This window comes from Sardina pilchardus, chromosome 12 (assembly GCF_963854185.1).
Source record: "Sardina pilchardus chromosome 12, fSarPil1.1, whole genome shotgun sequence".
Taxonomy (NCBI): Eukaryota; Metazoa; Chordata; class Actinopteri; order Clupeiformes; family Clupeidae; genus Sardina; species Sardina pilchardus.
In genome coordinates, this window is record NC_085005.1 from 26234657 (window position 1) to 26248704 (window position 14048).

A 14048-nucleotide genomic window follows, 5' to 3' on the forward strand; every position below is an offset into this window, starting at 1 on the left:
TACGAATTAACTGTGATACTCTGGGATGTGCAACCACTGAACTAGGAAGAGCCAGGGAAGGAGTGTTCCACACTTAAATACACAAAAGATGCAGCTGTTAGATGAGGAGAAGCACCACGAGTACTTTCTCATGTCTGCTGAAAAGTTTGATGAGTTGGTTCTTCACATCTCTCCATTTATCATCCACCAGAACAGGCACAGCACACCACGCGTAGGCTAGCATTCCAAGTTACAGCTAAACTAATGGGTTAGCTTATGGCTAATGTGTATGGGAAATCCCATAGAGATGCTAACGGTTAGCATAATCGATAAAAGTATATATTTAGAGCGAACTTCAGTCCATTTACACAACTTGGATTACATATGAGGTCTTTGTTTACAACTGACTATTAAAATACTCAAAGACTAATGTTTTGTCATCATATAACAACGTTAGCGTGTAGGAAACGCCAGTTTAAGTGTTCTTCTGTCTCCGTTTGCTGAGTTTTAAGCGCTATTTCTGTACGTGCTCCACCTACTGGAGCGGCGTCTTTACAGCAGTTCCGTTTCACACATGCGTAGTCTACGCGTGAAAGAGACGCGCGGTCTTAAATTTTGGTCGACTCAAAAACGCGACGCATGCCGTAAAAATGACGCAATTCTCGTCACGCGCTCACCAGTGCCGCGTGCGCGTGACGCAGACGGAGGACCGTGCCACGGCCTTTACTCTCACGGCAGTGCCTGTGGCGCTGTGGCTTAGTTGGTTAAAGCGCCTGTCTAGTAAACAGGAGATCCTGAGTTCGAATCTCAGCAGTGCCTTCTATTGGACAAGTTGGACCATCCGAACAAGAGGATGACGTCAGACGCGTCCTCTTGCTTCTTGAAAGCTGCGTCATACCACGGGGGAAAATGTGCGCAAAACAGTCTCACAGCCTTGCGTGCCGCTGTTGGCCGCCAAGCTCTCTTATCTCGGCGCCGACATACTTTGACAACACACGGGCGTTCTGACACACCGACTCAAAACTCAGTGTATGAGGTAGCCTTGCTTGCTTGTGAATCTGACACTTGGACATGCTAACACCTTTCTCCGGGCTCAGCATTCTTACTCTCCGGGAAGTGCCTGTGGCGCTGTGGCTTAGTTGGTTAAAGCGCCTGTCTAGTAAACAGGAGATCCTGAGTTCGAATCTCAGCAGTGCCTTCTATTGGACAAGTTGGACCATCTGAAAAAGAGGGTGACGTCAAAAGTAGCCTCTTGCTTCGTACCACGTGTATGAGGTGGCATAGCTTTTAAATCTGCCACTTGCACATTCTATGACTTTTCATGGTCTTCGGGCTCAGTAATCTTACTCTCACGGCATTGCCTGTGGCGCTGTGGCTTAGTTGGTTAAAGCGCCTGTCTAGTAAACAGGAGATCCTGAGTTCGAATCTCAGCAGTGCCTTCTATTGGACAAGTTGGACCATCCGAACAAGAGGATGACGTCAGACGAGTCCTCTTGCTTCTTGAAAGCTGCGTCATACCACGGGCGAAAATGTGCGCAAAACAGTCTCACAGCCTTGCGTGCCGCTGTTGGCCGCCAGGCTCTCTTATCTCGGCGCCGGCATACTTTGACAACACACGGGCGTTCTGACACACCGACTCAAAACTCAGTGTATGAGGTAGCCTTGCTTGCTTGTGAATCTGACACTTGGACATGCTAACACCTTTCTCCGGGCTCAGCATTCTTACTCTCCGGGAAGTGCCTGTGGCGCTGTGGCTTAGTTGGTTAAAGCGCCTGTCTAGTAAACAGGAGATCCTGAGTTCGAATCTCAGCAGTGCCTTCTATTGGACAAGTTGGACCATCTGAAAAAGAGGGTGACGTCAAAAGTAGCCTCTTGCTTCGTACCACGTGTATGAGGTGGCATAGCTTTTAAATCTGCCACTTGCACATTCTATGACTTTTCATGGTCTTCGGGCTCAGTAATCTTACTCTCACGGCATTGCCTGTGGCGCTGTGGCTTAGTTGGTTAAAGCGCCTGTCTAGTAAACAGGAGATCCTGAGTTCGAATCTCAGCAGTGCCTTCTATTGGACAAGTTGGACCATCCGAACAAGAGGATGACGTCAGACGCGTCCTCTTGCTTCTTGAAAGCTGCGTCATACCACGGGGGAAAATGTGCGCAAAACAGTCTCACAGCCTTGCGTGCCGCTGTTGGCCGCCAGGCTCTCTTATCTCGGCGCCGACATACTTTGACAACACACGTTCTGACACACCGACTCAAAACTCAGTGTATGAGGTAGCCTTGCTTGCTTGTGAATCTGACACTTGGACATGCTAACACCTTTCTCCGGGCTCAGCATTCTTACTCTCCGGGAAGTGCCTGTGGCGCTGTGGCTTAGTTGGTTAAAGCGCCTGTCTAGTAAACAGGAGATCCTGAGTTCGAATCTCAGCAGTGCCTTCTATTGGACAAGTTGGACCATCTGAAAAAGAGGGTGACGTCAAAAGTAGCCTCTTGCTTCGTACCACGTGTATGAGGTGGCATAGCTTTTAAATCTGCCACTTGCACATTCTATGACTTTTCATGGTCTTCGGGCTCAGTAATCTTACTCTCACGGCATTGCCTGTGGCGCTGTGGCTTAGTTGGTTAAAGCGCCTGTCTAGTAAACAGGAGATCCTGAGTTCGAATCTCAGCAGTGCCTTCTATTGGACAAGTTGGACCATCCGAACAAGAGGATGACGTCAGACGAGTCCTCTTGCTTCTTGAAAGCTGCGTCATACCACGGGCGAAAATGTGCGCAAAACAGTCTCACAGCCTTGCGTGCCGCTGTTGGCCGCCAGGCTCTCTTATCTCGGCGCCGGCATACTTTGACAACACACGGGCGTTCTGACACACCGACTCAAAACTCAGTGTATGAGGTAGCCTTGCTTGCTTGTGAATCTGACACTTGGACATGCTAACACCTTTCTCCGGGCTCAGCATTCTTACTCTCCGGGAAGTGCCTGTGGCGCTGTGGCTTAGTTGGTTAAAGCGCCTGTCTAGTAAACAGGAGATCCTGAGTTCGAATCTCAGCAGTGCCTTCTATTGGACAAGTTGGACCATCTGAAAAAGAGGGTGACGTCAAAAGTAGCCTCTTGCTTCGTACCACGTGTATGAGGTGGCATAGCTTTTAAATCTGCCACTTGCACATTCTATGACTTTTCATGGTCTTCGGGCTCAGTAGTCTTAAGGCTCTAGCACGCTCCTCTGTCTGCGTCACGCGCACGCGGCACTGGACATTTGACGTGCGTCATTTTAGACGCGTATACGAGGCATACTCCAATGTCTGTGTCCTGAATGCGCGCCAGCCGATCAAGGTTAGCGCCGGCGCACTACGAATTAACTGTGATACTCTGGGATGTGCAACCTCTGAACTAGGAAGAGCCAGGGAAGGAGTGTTCCACACTTAAATACACAAAAGATGCAGCTGTTAGATGAGGAGAAGCACCACGAGTACTTTCTCATGTCTGCTGAAAAGTTTGATGAGTTGGTTCTTCACATCTCTCCATTTATCATCCACCAGAACAGGCACAGCACACCACGCGTAGGCTAGCATTCCAAGTTACAGCTAAACTAATGGGTTAGCTTATGGCTAATGTGTATGGGAAATCCCATAGAGATGCTAACGGTTAGCATAATCGATAAAAGTATATATTTAGAGCGAACTTCAGTCCATTTACACAACTTGGATTACATATGAGGTCTTTGTTTACAACTGACTATTAAAATACTCAAAGACTAATGTTTTGTCATCATATAACAACGTTAGCGTGTAGGAAACGCCAGTTTAAGTGTTCTTCTGTCTCCGTTTGCTGAGTTTTAAGCGCTATTTCTGTACGTGCTCTACCTACTGGAGCGGCGTCTTTACAGCAGTTCCGTTTCACACATGCGTAGTCTACGCGTGAAAGAGACGCGCGGTCTTAAATTTTGGTCGACTCAAAAACGCGACGCATGCCGTAAAAATGACGCAATTCTCGTCACGCGCTCACCAGTGCCGCGTGCGCGTGACGCAGACGGAGGACCGTGCCACGGCCTTTACTCTCACGGCAGTGCCTGTGGCGCTGTGGCTTAGTTGGTTAAAGCGCCTGTCTAGTAAACAGGAGATCCTGAGTTTGAATCTCAGCAGTGCCTTCTATTGGACAAGTTGGACCATCCGAACAAGAGGATGACGTCAGACGCGTCCTCTTGCATCTTGAAAGCTGCGTCATACCACGGGGGAAAATGTGCGCAAAACAGTCTCACAGCCTTGCGTGCCGCTGTTGGCCGCCAGGCTCTCTTATCTCGGCGCCGACATACTTTGACAACACACGGGCGTTCTGACACACCGACTCAAAACTCAGTGTATGAGGTAGCCTTGCTTGCTTGTGAATCTGACACTTGGACATGCTAACACCTTTCTCCGGGCTCAGCATTCTTACTCTCCGGGAAGTGCCTGTGGCGCTGTGGCTTAGTTGGTTAAAGCGCCTGTCTAGTAAACAGGAGATCCTGAGTTCGAATCTCAGCAGTGCCTTCTATTGGACAAGTTGGACCATCTGAAAAAGAGGGTGACGTCAAAAGTAGCCTCTTGCTTCGTACCACGTGTATGAGGTGGCATAGCTTTTAAATCTGCCACTTGCACATTCTATGACTTTTCATGGTCTTCGGGCTCAGTAGTCTTACTCTCACGGCAGTGCCTGTGGCGCTGTGGCTTAGTTGGTTAAAGCGCCTGTCTAGTAAACAGGAGATCCTGAGTTCGAATCTCAGCAGTGCCTTCTATTGGACAAGTTGGACCATCCGAACAAGAGGATGACGTCAGACGCGTCCTCTTGCTTCTTGAAAGCTGCGTCATACCACGGGGGAAAATGTGCGCAAAACAGTCTCACAGCCTTGCGTGCCGCTGTTGGCCGCCAGGCTCTCTTATCTCGGCGCCGACATACTTTGACAACACACGGGCGTACTGACACACCGACTCAAAACTCAGTGTATGAGGTAGCCTTGCTTGCTTGTGAATCTGACACTTGGACATGCTAACACCTTTCTCCGGGCTCAGCATTCTTACTCTCCGGGAAGTGCCTGTGGCGCTGTGGCTTAGTTGGTTAAAGCGCCTGTCTAGTAAACAGGCGATCCTGAGTTCGAATCTCAGCAGTGCCTTCTATTGGACAAGTTGGACCATCTGAAAAAGAGGGTGACGTCAAAAGTAGCCTCTTGCTTCGTACCACGTGTATGAGGTGGCATAGCTTTTAAATCTGCCACTTGCACATTCTATGACTTTTCATGGTCTTCGGGCTCAGTAATCTTACTCTCACGGCAGTGCCTGTGGCGCTGTGGCTTAGTTGGTTAAAGCGCCTGTCTAGTAAACAGGAGATCCTGAGTTCGACTCTCAGCAGTGCCTTCTATTGGACAAGTTGGACCATCCGAACAAGAGGATGACGTCAGACGCGTCCTCTTGCTTCTTGAAAGCTGCGTCATACCACGGGGGAAAATGTGCGCAAAAAAGTCTCACAGCCTTGCGTGCCGCTGTTGGCCGCCAGGCTCTCTTATCTCGGCGCCGACATACTTTGACAACACACGGGCGTTCTGACACACCGACTCAAAACTCAGTGTATGAGGTAGCCTTGCTTGCTTGTGAATCTGACACTTGGACATGCTAACACCTTTCTCCGGGCTCAGCATTCTTACTCTCCGGGAAGTGCCTGTGGCGCTGTGGCTTATTTGGTTAAAGCGCCTGTCTAGTAAACAGGACATCCTGAGTTCGAATCTCAACAGTGCCTTCTATTGGACAAGTTGGACCATCTGAAAAAGAGGGTGACGTCAAGCCTCTTGCTTCGTACCACGTGTATGAGGTGGCATAGCTTTTAAATCTGCCACTTGCACATTCTCTGACTTTTCATGGTCTTCGGGCTCAGTAATCTTACTCTCACGGCAGTGCCTGTGGCGCTGTGGCTTAGTTGGTTAAACTGCCTGTCTAGTAAACAGGAGATCCTGAGTTCGAATCTCAGCAGTGCCTTCTATTGGACAAGTTGGACCATCCGAACAAGAGGATGACGTCAGACGCGTCCTCTTGCTTCTTGAAAGCTGCGTCATACCACGGGGGAAAATGTGCGCAAAACAGTCTCACAGCCTTGCGTGCCGCTGTTTGCCGCCAGGCTCTCTTATCTCGGCGCCGACATACTTTGACAACACACGGGCGTTCTGACACACCGACTCAAAACTCAGTGTATGAGGTAGCCTTGCTTGCTTGTGAATCTGACACTTGGACATGCCAACACCTTTCTCCGGGCTCAGCATTCTTACTCTCCGGGAAGTGCCTGTGCCGCTGTGGCTTAGTTGGTTAAAGCGCCTGTCTAGTAAACAGGAGATCCTGAGTTCGAATCTCAGCAGTGCCTTCTATTGGACAAGTTGGACCATCTGAAAAAGAGGGTGACGTCAAGCCTCTTGCTTCGTACCACGTGTATGAGGTGGCATAGCTTTTAAATCTGCCACTTGCAGTCTATGACTTTTCATGGTCTTCGGGCTCAGTAATCTTACTCTCCGGGAAGTGCCTGTGGCGCTGTGGCTTAGTTGGTTAAAGCGCCTGTCTAGTAAACAGGAGATCCTGAGTTCGAATCTCAGCAGTGCCTTCTATTGGACAAGTTGGACCATCTGAAAAAGAGGGTGACGTCAAAAGTAGCCTCTTGATTCGTACCACGTGTATGAGGTGGCATAGCTTTTAAATCTGCCACTTGCACATTCTATGACTTTTCATGGTCTTCGGGCTCAGTAATCTTACTCTCGCGGCAGTGCCTGTGGCCCTGTGGCGCTGTGGCTTAGTTGGTTAAAGCGCCTGTCTAGTAAACAGGAGATCCTGAGTTCGAATCTCAGCAGTGCCTTCTATTGGACAAGTTGGACCATCCGAACAAGAGGATGACGTCAGACGCGTCCTCTTGCTTCTTGAAAGCTGCGTCATACCACGGGGGAAAATGTGCGCAAAACAGTCTCACAGCCTTGCGTGCCGCTGTTTGCCGCCAGGCTCTCTTATCTCGGCGCCGACATACTTTGACAACACACGGGCGTTCTGACACACCGACTCAAAACTCAGTGTATGAGGTAGCCTTGCTTGCTTGTGAATCTGACACTTGGACATGCCAACACCTTTCTCCGGGCTCAGCATTCTTGCTCTCCGGGAAGTGCCTGTGGCGCTGTGGCTTAGTTGGTTAAAGCGCCTGTCTAGTAAACAGGAGATCCTGAGTTCAAATCTCAGCAGTGCCTTCTATTGGACAAGTTGGACCATCTGAAAAAGAGGGTGACGTCAAAAGTAGCCTCTTGCTTCGTACCACGTGTATGAGGTGGCATAGCTTTTAAATCTGCCACTTGCACATTCTATGTCTTTTCATGGTCTTCGGGCTCAGTAATCTTACTCTCACGGCAGTGCCTGTGGCCCTGTGGCGCTGTGGCTTAGTTGGTTAAAGCGCCTGTCTAGTAAACAGGAGATCCTGAGTTCGACTCTCAGCAGTGCCTTCTATTGGACAAGTTGGACCATCCGAACAAGAGGATGACGTCAGACGCGTCCTCTTGCTTCTTGAAAGCTGCGTCATACCACGGGGGAAAATGTGCGCAAAACAGTCTCACAGCCTTGCGTGCCGCTGTTGGCCGCCAGGCTCTCTTATCTCGGCGCCGACATACTTTGACAACACACGGGCGTTCTGACACACCGACTCAAAACTCAGTGTATGAGGTAGCCTTGCTTGCTTGTGAATCTGACACTTGGACATGCCAACACCTTTCTCCGGGCTCAGCATTCTTACTCTCCGGGAAGTGCCTGTGGCGCTGTGGCTTAGTTGGTTAAAGCGCCTGTCTAGTAAACAGGACATCCTGAGTTCGAATCTCAACAGTGCCTTCTATTGGACAAGTTGGACCATCTGAAAAAGAGGGTGACGTCAAGCCTCTTGCTTCGTACCACGTGTATGAGGTGGCATAGCTTTTAAATCTGCCACTTGCACATTCTCTGACTTTTCATGGTCTTCGGGCTCAGTAATCTTACTCTCACGGCAGTGCCTGTGGCGCTGTGGCTTAGTTGGTTAAACTGCCTGTCTAGTAAACAGGAGATCCTGAGTTCGAATCTCAGCAGTGCCTTCTATTGGACAAGTTGGACCATCCGAACAAGAGGATGACGTCAGACGCGTCCTCTTGCTTCTTGAAAGCTGCGTCATACCACGGGGGAAAATGTGCGCAAAACAGTCTCACAGCCTTGCGTGCCGCTGTTTGCCGCCAGGCTCTCTTATCTCGGCGCCGACATACTTTGACAACACACGGGCGTTCTGACACACCGACTCAAAACTCAGTGTATGAGGTAGCCTTGCTTGCTTGTGAATCTGACACTTGGACATGCCAACACCTTTCTCCGGGCTCAGCATTCTTGCTCTCCGGGAAGTGCCTGTGGCGCTGTGGCTTAGTTGGTTAAAGCGCCTGTCTAGTAAACAGGAGATCCTGAGTTCAAATCTCAGCAGTGCCTTCTATTGGACAAGTTGGACCATCTGAAAAAGAGGGTGACGTCAAAAGTAGCCTCTTGCTTCGTACCACGTGTATGAGGTGGCATAGCTTTTAAATCTGCCACTTGCACATTCTATGTCTTTTCATGGTCTTCGGGCTCAGTAATCTTACTCTCACGGCAGTGCCTGTGGCCCTGTGGCGCTGTGGCTTAGTTGGTTAAAGCGCCTGTCTAGTAAACAGGAGATCCTGAGTTCGACTCTCAGCAGTGCCTTCTATTGGACAAGTTGGACCATCCGAACAAGAGGATGACGTCAGACGCGTCCTCTTGCTTCTTGAAAGCTGCGTCATACCACGGGGGAAAATGTGCGCAAAACAGTCTCACAGCCTTGCGTGCCGCTGTTGGCCGCCAGGCTCTCTTATCTCGGCGCCGACATACTTTGACAACACACGGGCGTTCTGACACACCGACTCAAAACTCAGTGTATGAGGTAGCCTTGCTTGCTTGTGAATCTGACACTTGGACATGCCAACACCTTTCTCCGGGCTCAGCATTCTTACTCTCCGGGAAGTGCCTGTGGCGCTGTGGCTTAGTTGGTTAAAGCGCCTGTCTAGTAAACAGGACATCCTGAGTTCGAATCTCAACAGTGCCTTCTATTGGACAAGTTGGACCATCTGAAAAAGAGGGTGACGTCAAGCCTCTTGCTTCGTACCACGTGTATGAGGTGGCATAGCTTTTAAATCTGCCACTTGCACATTCTCTGACTTTTCATGGTCTTCGGGCTCAGTAATCTTACTCTCACGGCAGTGCCTGTGGCGCTGTGGCTTAGTTGGTTAAACTGCCTGTCTAGTAAACAGGAGATCCTGAGTTCGAATCTCAGCAGTGCCTTCTATTGGACAAGTTGGACCATCCGAACAAGAGGATGACGTCAGACGCGTCCTCTTGCTTCTTGAAAGCTGCGTCATACCACGGGGGAAAATGTGCGCAAAACAGTCTCACAGCCTTGCGTGCCGCTGTTTGCCGCCAGGCTCTCTTATCTCGGCGCCGACATACTTTGACAACACACGGGCGTTCTGACACACCGACTCAAAACTCAGTGTATGAGGTAGCCTTGCTTGCTTGTGAATCTGACACTTGGACATGCCAACACCTTTCTCCGGGCTCAGCATTCTTACTCTCCGGGAAGTGCCTGTGCCGCTGTGGCTTAGTTGGTTAAAGTGCCTGTCTAGTAAACAGGAGATCCTGAGTTCGAATCTCAGCAGTGCCTTCTATTGGACAAGTTGGACCATCTGAAAAAGAGGGTGACGTCAAGCCTCTTGCTTCGTACCACGTGTATGAGGTGGCATAGCTTTTAAATCTGCCACTTGCACAGTCTATGACTTTTCATGGTCTTCGGGCTCAGTAATCTTACTCTCCGGGAAGTGCCTGTGGCGCTGTGGCTTAGTTGGTTAAAGCGCCTGTCTAGTAAACAGGAGATCCTGAGTTCGAATCTCAGCAGTGCCTTCTATTGGACAAGTTGGACCATCTGAAAAAGAGGGTGACGTCGAAAGTAGCCTCTTGATTCGTACCACGTGTATGAGGTGGCATAGCTTTTAAATCTGCCACTTGCACATTCTATGACTTTTCATGGTCTTCGGGCTCAGTAATCTTACTCTCGCGGCAGTGCCTGTGGCCCTGTGGCGCTGTGGCTTAGTTGGTTAAAGCGCCTGTCTAGTAAACAGGAGATCCTGAGTTCGAATCTCAGCAGTGCCTTCTATTGGACAAGTTGGACCATCCGAACAAGAGGATGACGTCAGACGCGTCCTCTTGCTTCTTGAAAGCTGCGTCATACCACGGGGGAAAATGTGCGCAAAACAGTCTCACAGCCTTGCGTGCCGCTGTTTGCCGCCAGGCTCTCTTATCTCGGCGCCGACATACTTTGACAACACACGGGCGTTCTGACACACCGACTCAAAACTCAGTGTATGAGGTAGCCTTGCTTGCTTGTGAATCTGACACTTGGACATGCCAACACCTTTCTCCGGGCTCAGCATTCTTGCTCTCCGGGAAGTGCCTGTGGCGCTGTGGCTTAGTTGGTTAAAGCGCCTGTCTAGTAAACAGGAGATCCTGAGTTCAAATCTCAGCAGTGCCTTCTATTGGACAAGTTGGACCATCTGAAAAAGAGGGTGACGTCAAAAGTAGCCTCTTGCTTCGTACCACGTGTATGAGGTGGCATAGCTTTTAAATCTGCCACTTGCACATTCTATGTCTTTTCATGGTCTTCGGGCTCAGTAATCTTACTCTCACGGCAGTGCCTGTGGCCCTGTGGCGCTGTGGCTTAGTTGGTTAAAGCGCCTGTCTAGTAAACAGGAGATCCTGAGTTCGACTCTCAGCAGTGCCTTCTATTGGACAAGTTGGACCATCCGAACAAGAGGATGACGTCAGACGCGTCCTCTTGCTTCTTGAAAGCTGCGTCATACCACGGGGGAAAATGTGCGCAAAACAGTCTCACAGCCTTGCGTGCCGCTGTTGGCCGCCAGGCTCTCTTATCTCGGCGCCGACATACTTTGACAACACACGGGCGTTCTGACACACCGACTCAAAACTCAGTGTATGAGGTAGCCTTGCTTGCTTGTGAATCTGACACTTGGACATGCCAACACCTTTCTCCGGGCTCAGCATTCTTACTCTCCGGGAAGTGCCTGTGGCGCTGTGGCTTAGTTGGTTAAAGCGCCTGTCTAGTAAACAGGAGATCCTGAGTTCGAATCTCAGCAGTGCCTTCTATTGGACAAGTTGGACCGTCTGAAAAAGAGGGTGACGTCAAGCCTCTTGCTTCGTACCACGTGTATGAGGTGGCATAGCTTTTAAATCTGCCACTTGCACATTCTATGACTTTTCATGGTCTTCAGGCTCAGTAATCTTACTCTCACGGCAGTACCTGTGGCGCTGTGGCTTAGTTGGTTAAAGCGCCTGTCTAGTAAACAGGAGATCCTGAGTTCGAATCTCAGCAGTGCCTTCTATTGGACAAGTTGGACCATCGGAAAAAGAGGGTGACGTCAAAAGTAGCCTCTTGATTCGTACCACGTGTATGAGGTGGCATAGCTTTTAAATCTGCCACTTGCACATTCTATGACTTTTCATGGTCTTCAGGCTCAGTAATCTTACTCTCACGGCAGTACCTGTGGCGCTGTGGCTTAGTTGGTTAAAGCGCCTGTCTAGTAAACAGGAGATCCTGAGTTCGAATCTCAGCAGTGCCTTCTATTGGACAAGTTGGACCATCAGAACAAGAGGATGACGTCAGACGCGTCCTCTTGCTTCTTGAAAGCTGCGTCATACCACGGGGGAAAATGTGCGCAAAACAGTCTCACAGCCTTGCGTGCCGCTGTTGGCCGCCAGGCTCTCTTATCTCGGCGCCGACATACTTTGACAACACACGGGCGTTCTGACACACCGACTCAAAACTCAGTGTATGAGGTAGCCTTGCTTGCTTGTGAATCTGACACTTGGACATGCTAACACCTTTCTCCGGGCTCAGCATTCTTACTCTCCGGGAAGTGCCTGTGGCGCTGTGGCTTAGTTGGTTAAAGCGCCTGTCTAGTAAACAGGAGATCCTGAGTTCGAATCTCAGCAGTGCCTTCTATTGGACAAGTTGGACCATCGGAAAAAGAGGGTGACGTCAAAAGTAGCCTCTTGATTCGTACCACGTGTATGAGGTGGCATAGCTTTTAAATCTGCCACTTGCACATTCTATGACTTTTCATGGTCTTCAGGCTCAGTAATCTTACTCTCACGGCAGTACCTGTGGCGCTGTGGCTTAGTTGGTTAAAGCGCCTGTCTAGTAAACAGGAGATCCTGAGTTCGAATCTCAGCAGTGCCTTCTATTGGACAAGTTGGACCATCAGAACAAGAGGATGACGTCAGACGCGTCCTCTTGCTTCTTGAAAGCTGCGTCATACCACGGGGGAAAATGTGCGCAAAACAGTCTCACAGCCTTGCGTGCCGCTGTTGGCCGCCAGGCTCTCTTATCTCGGCGCCGACATACTTTGACAACACACGGGCGTTCTGACACACCGACTCAAAACTCAGTGTATGAGGTAGCCTTGCTTGCTTGTGAATCTGACACTTGGACATGCTAACACCTTTCTCCGGGCTCAGCATTCTTACTCTCCGGGAAGTGCCTGTGGCGCTGTGGCTTAGTTGGTTAAAGCGCCTGTCTAGTAAACAGGAGATCCTGAGTTCGAATCTCAGCAGTGCCTTCTATTGGACAAGTTGGACCATCTGAAAAACAGGGTGACGTCAAAAGTAGCCTCTTGATTCGTACCACCTGTATGAGGTGGCATAGCTTTTAAATCTGCCACTTGCACATTCTATGACTTTTCATGGTCTTCGGGCTCAGTAATCTTACTCTCACGGCAGTGCCTGTGGCGCTGTGGCTTAGTTGGTTAAAGCGCCTGTCTAGTAAACAGGAGATCCTGAGTTCGAATCTCAGCAGTGCCTTCTATTGGACAAGTTGGACCATCTGAAAAACAGGGTGACGTCAAAAGTAGCCTCTTGATTCGTACCACCTGTATGAGGTGGCATAGCTTTTAAATCTTCCACTTGCACATTCTATGACTTTTCATGGTCTTCGGGCTCTGTAATCTTACTCTCACGGCAGTGCCTGTGGCCCTGTGGCGCTGTGGCTTAGTTGGTTAAAGCGCCTGTCTAGTAAACAGGAGATCCTGAGTTCGAATCTCTGCAGTGCCTTCTATTGGACAAGTTGGACCATCCGAACAAGAGGATGACGTCAGACGCGTCCTCTTGCTTCTTGAAAGCTGCGTCATACCACGGGGGAAAATGTGCGCAAAACAGTCTCACAGCCTTGCGTGCCGCTGTTGGCCGCCAGGCTCTCTTATCTCGGCGCCGACATACTTTGACAACACACGGGCGTTCTGACACACCGACTCAAAACTCAGTGTATGAGGTAGCCTTGCTTGCTTGTGAATCTGACACTTGGACATGCCAACACCTTTCTCCGGGGTCAGCATTCTTACTCTCCGGGAAGTGCCTGTGGCGCTGTGGCTTAGTTGGTTAAAGCGCCTGTCTAGTAAACAGGAGATCCTGAGTTCGAATCTCAGCAGTGCCTTCTATTGGACAAGTTGGACCGTCTGAAAAAGAGGGTGACGTCAAAAGTAGCCTCTTGCTTCGTACCACGTGTATGAGGTGGCATAGCTTTTAAATCTGCCACTTGCACATTCTATGACTTTTCATGGTCTTCGGGCTCAGTAATCTTACTCTCACGGCAGTGCCTGTGGCGCTGTGGCTTAGTTGGTTAAAGCGCCTGTCTAGTAAACAGGAGATCCTGAGTTCGAATCTCAGCAGTGCCTTCTATTGGACAAGTTGGACCATCCGAACAAGAGGATGACGTCAGACGCGTCCTCTTGCTTTTTGAAAGCTGCGTCATACCACGGGGGAAGATGTGCGCAAAACAGTCTCACAGCCTTGCGTGCCGCTGTTGGCCGCCAGGCTCTCTTATCTCGGCGCCGACATACTTTGACAACACACGGGCGTTCTGACACACCGACTCAAAACTCAGTGTATGAGGTAGCCTTGCTTGCTTGTGAATCTGACACTTGGACATGCCAACACCTT

General features: G+C 49.9%; 40 non-coding genes across 40 annotated transcripts; all 40 read left to right on the forward strand.

The window, feature by feature from the left end:
• The first annotated feature begins 724 nt into the window (after positions 1–724).
• trnat-agu (transfer RNA threonine (anticodon AGU)) lies at positions 725–798 on the forward strand. Its single transcript has one exon. It is a non-coding gene; the product is annotated as a tRNA-Thr (tRNA).
• A 305-nt stretch (positions 799–1103) lies between these two features.
• trnat-agu (transfer RNA threonine (anticodon AGU)) lies at positions 1104–1177 on the forward strand. Its single transcript has one exon. It is a non-coding gene; the product is annotated as a tRNA-Thr (tRNA).
• Positions 1178–1344: 167 nt separating this feature from the next.
• trnat-agu (transfer RNA threonine (anticodon AGU)) lies at positions 1345–1418 on the forward strand. Its single transcript has one exon. It is a non-coding gene; the product is annotated as a tRNA-Thr (tRNA).
• A 305-nt stretch (positions 1419–1723) lies between these two features.
• Positions 1724–1797, forward strand: trnat-agu (transfer RNA threonine (anticodon AGU)). The gene has a single exon. It is a non-coding gene; the product is annotated as a tRNA-Thr (tRNA).
• A 167-nt stretch (positions 1798–1964) lies between these two features.
• On the forward strand, positions 1965–2038 carry trnat-agu (transfer RNA threonine (anticodon AGU)). The gene has a single exon. It is a non-coding gene; the product is annotated as a tRNA-Thr (tRNA).
• A 301-nt stretch (positions 2039–2339) lies between these two features.
• On the forward strand, positions 2340–2413 carry trnat-agu (transfer RNA threonine (anticodon AGU)). Its single transcript has one exon. It is a non-coding gene; the product is annotated as a tRNA-Thr (tRNA).
• A 167-nt stretch (positions 2414–2580) lies between these two features.
• trnat-agu (transfer RNA threonine (anticodon AGU)) lies at positions 2581–2654 on the forward strand. Its single transcript has one exon. It is a non-coding gene; the product is annotated as a tRNA-Thr (tRNA).
• Positions 2655–2959: 305 nt separating this feature from the next.
• Positions 2960–3033, forward strand: trnat-agu (transfer RNA threonine (anticodon AGU)). The gene has a single exon. It is a non-coding gene; the product is annotated as a tRNA-Thr (tRNA).
• A 1016-nt stretch (positions 3034–4049) lies between these two features.
• On the forward strand, positions 4050–4123 carry trnat-agu (transfer RNA threonine (anticodon AGU)). The gene has a single exon. It is a non-coding gene; the product is annotated as a tRNA-Thr (tRNA).
• Positions 4124–4428: 305 nt separating this feature from the next.
• On the forward strand, positions 4429–4502 carry trnat-agu (transfer RNA threonine (anticodon AGU)). The gene has a single exon. It is a non-coding gene; the product is annotated as a tRNA-Thr (tRNA).
• A 167-nt stretch (positions 4503–4669) lies between these two features.
• Positions 4670–4743, forward strand: trnat-agu (transfer RNA threonine (anticodon AGU)). Its single transcript has one exon. It is a non-coding gene; the product is annotated as a tRNA-Thr (tRNA).
• Positions 4744–5048: 305 nt separating this feature from the next.
• On the forward strand, positions 5049–5122 carry trnat-agu (transfer RNA threonine (anticodon AGU)). Its single transcript has one exon. It is a non-coding gene; the product is annotated as a tRNA-Thr (tRNA).
• A 167-nt stretch (positions 5123–5289) lies between these two features.
• Positions 5290–5363, forward strand: trnat-agu (transfer RNA threonine (anticodon AGU)). Its single transcript has one exon. It is a non-coding gene; the product is annotated as a tRNA-Thr (tRNA).
• A 541-nt stretch (positions 5364–5904) lies between these two features.
• On the forward strand, positions 5905–5978 carry trnat-agu (transfer RNA threonine (anticodon AGU)). The gene has a single exon. It is a non-coding gene; the product is annotated as a tRNA-Thr (tRNA).
• Positions 5979–6283: 305 nt separating this feature from the next.
• On the forward strand, positions 6284–6357 carry trnat-agu (transfer RNA threonine (anticodon AGU)). The gene has a single exon. It is a non-coding gene; the product is annotated as a tRNA-Thr (tRNA).
• A 160-nt stretch (positions 6358–6517) lies between these two features.
• trnat-agu (transfer RNA threonine (anticodon AGU)) lies at positions 6518–6591 on the forward strand. The gene has a single exon. It is a non-coding gene; the product is annotated as a tRNA-Thr (tRNA).
• A 175-nt stretch (positions 6592–6766) lies between these two features.
• Positions 6767–6840, forward strand: trnat-agu (transfer RNA threonine (anticodon AGU)). The gene has a single exon. It is a non-coding gene; the product is annotated as a tRNA-Thr (tRNA).
• Positions 6841–7145: 305 nt separating this feature from the next.
• Positions 7146–7219, forward strand: trnat-agu (transfer RNA threonine (anticodon AGU)). The gene has a single exon. It is a non-coding gene; the product is annotated as a tRNA-Thr (tRNA).
• Positions 7220–7394: 175 nt separating this feature from the next.
• On the forward strand, positions 7395–7468 carry trnat-agu (transfer RNA threonine (anticodon AGU)). The gene has a single exon. It is a non-coding gene; the product is annotated as a tRNA-Thr (tRNA).
• A 305-nt stretch (positions 7469–7773) lies between these two features.
• trnat-agu (transfer RNA threonine (anticodon AGU)) lies at positions 7774–7847 on the forward strand. Its single transcript has one exon. It is a non-coding gene; the product is annotated as a tRNA-Thr (tRNA).
• A 162-nt stretch (positions 7848–8009) lies between these two features.
• trnat-agu (transfer RNA threonine (anticodon AGU)) lies at positions 8010–8083 on the forward strand. The gene has a single exon. It is a non-coding gene; the product is annotated as a tRNA-Thr (tRNA).
• A 305-nt stretch (positions 8084–8388) lies between these two features.
• trnat-agu (transfer RNA threonine (anticodon AGU)) lies at positions 8389–8462 on the forward strand. The gene has a single exon. It is a non-coding gene; the product is annotated as a tRNA-Thr (tRNA).
• A 175-nt stretch (positions 8463–8637) lies between these two features.
• trnat-agu (transfer RNA threonine (anticodon AGU)) lies at positions 8638–8711 on the forward strand. The gene has a single exon. It is a non-coding gene; the product is annotated as a tRNA-Thr (tRNA).
• A 305-nt stretch (positions 8712–9016) lies between these two features.
• On the forward strand, positions 9017–9090 carry trnat-agu (transfer RNA threonine (anticodon AGU)). The gene has a single exon. It is a non-coding gene; the product is annotated as a tRNA-Thr (tRNA).
• Positions 9091–9252: 162 nt separating this feature from the next.
• Positions 9253–9326, forward strand: trnat-agu (transfer RNA threonine (anticodon AGU)). The gene has a single exon. It is a non-coding gene; the product is annotated as a tRNA-Thr (tRNA).
• A 305-nt stretch (positions 9327–9631) lies between these two features.
• On the forward strand, positions 9632–9705 carry trnat-agu (transfer RNA threonine (anticodon AGU)). Its single transcript has one exon. It is a non-coding gene; the product is annotated as a tRNA-Thr (tRNA).
• A 162-nt stretch (positions 9706–9867) lies between these two features.
• Positions 9868–9941, forward strand: trnat-agu (transfer RNA threonine (anticodon AGU)). The gene has a single exon. It is a non-coding gene; the product is annotated as a tRNA-Thr (tRNA).
• A 175-nt stretch (positions 9942–10116) lies between these two features.
• On the forward strand, positions 10117–10190 carry trnat-agu (transfer RNA threonine (anticodon AGU)). Its single transcript has one exon. It is a non-coding gene; the product is annotated as a tRNA-Thr (tRNA).
• A 305-nt stretch (positions 10191–10495) lies between these two features.
• Positions 10496–10569, forward strand: trnat-agu (transfer RNA threonine (anticodon AGU)). The gene has a single exon. It is a non-coding gene; the product is annotated as a tRNA-Thr (tRNA).
• A 175-nt stretch (positions 10570–10744) lies between these two features.
• trnat-agu (transfer RNA threonine (anticodon AGU)) lies at positions 10745–10818 on the forward strand. The gene has a single exon. It is a non-coding gene; the product is annotated as a tRNA-Thr (tRNA).
• A 305-nt stretch (positions 10819–11123) lies between these two features.
• On the forward strand, positions 11124–11197 carry trnat-agu (transfer RNA threonine (anticodon AGU)). The gene has a single exon. It is a non-coding gene; the product is annotated as a tRNA-Thr (tRNA).
• Positions 11198–11359: 162 nt separating this feature from the next.
• On the forward strand, positions 11360–11433 carry trnat-agu (transfer RNA threonine (anticodon AGU)). Its single transcript has one exon. It is a non-coding gene; the product is annotated as a tRNA-Thr (tRNA).
• Positions 11434–11600: 167 nt separating this feature from the next.
• Positions 11601–11674, forward strand: trnat-agu (transfer RNA threonine (anticodon AGU)). Its single transcript has one exon. It is a non-coding gene; the product is annotated as a tRNA-Thr (tRNA).
• Positions 11675–11979: 305 nt separating this feature from the next.
• On the forward strand, positions 11980–12053 carry trnat-agu (transfer RNA threonine (anticodon AGU)). The gene has a single exon. It is a non-coding gene; the product is annotated as a tRNA-Thr (tRNA).
• Positions 12054–12220: 167 nt separating this feature from the next.
• On the forward strand, positions 12221–12294 carry trnat-agu (transfer RNA threonine (anticodon AGU)). The gene has a single exon. It is a non-coding gene; the product is annotated as a tRNA-Thr (tRNA).
• A 305-nt stretch (positions 12295–12599) lies between these two features.
• Positions 12600–12673, forward strand: trnat-agu (transfer RNA threonine (anticodon AGU)). The gene has a single exon. It is a non-coding gene; the product is annotated as a tRNA-Thr (tRNA).
• Positions 12674–12840: 167 nt separating this feature from the next.
• On the forward strand, positions 12841–12914 carry trnat-agu (transfer RNA threonine (anticodon AGU)). Its single transcript has one exon. It is a non-coding gene; the product is annotated as a tRNA-Thr (tRNA).
• A 175-nt stretch (positions 12915–13089) lies between these two features.
• trnat-agu (transfer RNA threonine (anticodon AGU)) lies at positions 13090–13163 on the forward strand. Its single transcript has one exon. It is a non-coding gene; the product is annotated as a tRNA-Thr (tRNA).
• Positions 13164–13468: 305 nt separating this feature from the next.
• On the forward strand, positions 13469–13542 carry trnat-agu (transfer RNA threonine (anticodon AGU)). Its single transcript has one exon. It is a non-coding gene; the product is annotated as a tRNA-Thr (tRNA).
• A 167-nt stretch (positions 13543–13709) lies between these two features.
• On the forward strand, positions 13710–13783 carry trnat-agu (transfer RNA threonine (anticodon AGU)). The gene has a single exon. It is a non-coding gene; the product is annotated as a tRNA-Thr (tRNA).
• Positions 13784–14048: the final 265 nt, after the last annotated feature.